A 3,390-nucleotide genomic window follows, 5' to 3' on the forward strand; every position below is an offset into this window, starting at 1 on the left:
CACACACACACACACACACACACACACACACACACACACACACAGCTCTTTAATTCTTTATTCTTCCTCATTTGTTATTCCTCTAACCCAGCGGTTCCCAAACTTTTTTCCCTGCGCACCCCCTTGTACATTTCAATGTGGTTCGTGCACCCCCTGAGCGAATATTTTGGTGTGCTGATAGCCGCGCAAGCATGGATTCACTGCTCATTCACTGCATATTAAGCATATTAAGTCGTTTTTGGGGAATCCTCTTTTCCAATAGCCTTGGAATTAAAGGAACAGTCCACCGTGTTTCAATAATAAAGTATGTTCTTCTCTGACCTGAGATGAGTTCCTCTGGACCTGCCTAGTCTTCGGACGCGCCCCCAGTCAGCAGCGCGCGCTGCGCAAACTCGTTAGCATTAGCTTGGCTCAGCATTGTGGATGGACGCAAAAGGTGCCTTATGTTAGAAGTGACCAAATCCTTCCATGTGTTCCCTATTAAGTCTCCCCTGCATGACTAGTAAACCGATCACAAAGTTGTTGCACAAAATGAAACCTGGCGATTTCCTACTAGATAAAGAAATGGCACTGTAATGAAAGGCGTAGTAATACATTTGGAGCACTTCGACTTCGACGCATTAATATCTTCACTCCTAGTTCCCCCCTTTCCCCCTCCCCCCTCCCCTCCCCAAAGCCTCCTCGTGAGCCACTCACTTCCGTCAATACAACCAACCTGGCCGTACACCCTAGCCAGCTGATAGCAATGAGCATCCAGGGACAGTGACATTTTAGTGTTGGTGGTGAACAAACAATCATGCCAAGAAAATGTTGTTTGCGAGGTTGCGGCAACAAGTGGAGAACGTGGAGCAACAATGGACTCTGAGTATAGACGCTGAAGACTGGCTCACAAACGAGCCAGAGCCGTATTTATTTGAGCCAGTGTTTTCACCGGAGCAGCTGGTCCAAAGAGCCCGGGAGAGAGAAGCTGTCAGCCAGGAACAGGCGTTTGTAGCAGTGGTGGTCACCCAGCTGTCGTGGAGTTTTTCTTCCGAAGGGAAAGTAAACGGGAAGAAACGACCGACACCGAGTGGACCTGATGGCCAGCTGTCCTCAGAGTAAGTGCTTTGAAACCATTCGGTTAGCACAAAATGGGCTATTACAAAATCGGTGCCCTACAGAGACTTGCAAATATAGGCTAGACGTAACTGATTGAATGACATGAAAAGTGAGCTAAAGCTATCACAATGTAACTTAGTTGTGGTGGGTTTTTTGTTAGTGCTTGTCTAACAGTTTGTTTTTGTGGTGGAGTCTGAAGGCAAGCTCCTCGCGTTATAAGCCCAGTGCTTGTCTGTTTATGTTTTGTCCACGGAGTCGTCACTGGAAGAAGGGTTCTATTTGCCGTTTCTAGCTAGTTAGCTTCACGCAGGCGAATACAGATAGGGTATTACATCGAATACGGATACAGTGGAGTGAATCACAGAGTATTGTTCACCACTCCAGCTATCCTTTTCATATAATGACCAAACAGCAGGCAGCGCGGACATAATTCTTCTATAGGCCTACTGTAGTCTAGGTTTGTGAGGCAGTGCCCACTAGATTGTTCAGTTTATTTTATGGTTTATTATGATTTACTTTATTTATGTGAAAACCACAGATCTACTGTAGTGGGAGCCATACCATTGAACAGAATTGTATGATGTTCATTCTAGCTAGAACTATTAGATAATGTTTGGACTCCTGGTAGGGGGTGGGGCATCGGTAGGGCCATCCTGAATGTGAATTGATTGAGTACAGGTGGCAGGTGGCAGGTGAGGCGTAAAGAGTTAATTCTGCATGTTTATGTAAATAAGTAATATAATCCGCTAACCTATCTGAACCATCAATTTCTGAACAGGTCAGTTTGATGAAGAACACCAGGACCTGCTCGAAGCAGAGGACGCCTATACGGAGGGTCCTCTTCATTCAACCCCCCAGAAACAGACATCTGTGAAACTGGCTCCCACATGGACCAAGCCACTGGTACGCTGAAGTATATTCAAGGTTGATAGAGGGCATAGTAATTGAACTGTGGCCTGTATTTACTTGATCTTTCTTGTGTGTAGGAGAGGGCGTCTTCATCCACCACCATGGCCACCCATAGTCCAAGAAGTCTTCACTATGAGGTGAGTGGCCTATTTTGGCTGCATCTGAACTGGATAGACTGATGTGACGGGTCAACTTGGCATATTTACACACTATTATGGCCTTTAGCGGTACAGTCGCCAGTGATTATCCTGACGTTTGTATTTTTGAAACAAACAAAAACAAGTACAGATCATAATCAATGTTATCTTCCTAGCCACGATATTAATGCATATTTTTTATTCTCATTCCTGTACACCAGGATCCACACCTCACTGGAGCTACTGCGATGGACAAGTGCCACCTGACATTGTTGTTGGACGCAAGCATGACCTCTGAGACTGGTACCATTCATGCATATAACAAATAATAAATAAGTTAACTTATTATTATGAGCAGATGCTATACACAGAAACTCTTCACTCTTCCACATCATGGTAAACCACACTGTGTATTGTGTTACAGATAATTCATGGTAGACCATTGTACAAAAAAGATGGTGGGGGCTGGGGGTTAATGGCCAAAGGCCTCAGTGAACATATGTGATTTTAGTACCTTTTCCATCAAAACCAATCTGGGCCGTGGCATAGGCAGACTGTTTCAGAACATGTGGACAGAAATACAGAAAGCCCTGTGACCTATCGTGCCATGCATGTGCCTCTACTCTTATGTTGTCAGGAGCTGCTCAGGTGATGGATGTCCGTCTTGCCCCACATCGCTGGGGTCCACCGCTGGGAGGACGTTGGCATCGAATACAAGTGCTTCCACCAAGAGCTGTCTGCAAAGACGACTTGACCCCTCCGACAGACCATCGCATATGCTCGTACCTCAACTGCCTGTCAATATTGCAATAGTACAGAAGCCTAGCAAAGAGGAGGCTGAGAAGTCACAGAACTCAAGGTTTCGTGGTCTACCAAAAAAAGAATAACTCTGTTGCAGCAGTCATAAAAACAGGGTTAGATGTGGTGTGGGGGACACATCAGTTGTGTTACTTTGAATCACACATTGTTTTGCAACCAATTGTATTATTATTGCACTTGTTTTTTATTTTTGTAAATAAATATCACTTGTGCCATTGACATGGTAGTTTGTTTTCTGGTGCATCACGATTTCTGAAAGTTGTAAGTATTGCGGAGTGTAGAAAATGCATGTACATTCTTTTAGTCTATTGTCGTATTGTGGGCAATCTGTTTTACATACTGCCACAATTGTATTTATTGATCGATGTAACACTTCAATTAGATTTAAACCAATCTTACAGCCCTCACGTTTTCCTGGAGACATGCC

General features: G+C 44.5%; 1 long non-coding RNA gene across 1 annotated transcript; it reads left to right on the top strand.

Annotated features, from left to right (window-relative positions):
- The first annotated feature begins 1,264 nt into the window (after nt 1-1,264).
- LOC134464547 (uncharacterized) lies at nt 1,265-2,871 on the top strand. Its single transcript, XR_010037935.1, has 4 exons — nt 1,265-2,001; nt 2,085-2,144; nt 2,366-2,447; nt 2,782-2,871. It is a non-coding gene; the product is annotated as an uncharacterized LOC134464547 (long non-coding RNA).
- Nucleotides 2,872-3,390: the final 519 nt, after the last annotated feature.

Source organism: Engraulis encrasicolus, chromosome 15 (assembly GCF_034702125.1).
Source record: "Engraulis encrasicolus isolate BLACKSEA-1 chromosome 15, IST_EnEncr_1.0, whole genome shotgun sequence".
Lineage (NCBI taxonomy): Eukaryota > Metazoa > Chordata > Actinopteri > Clupeiformes > Engraulidae > Engraulis > Engraulis encrasicolus.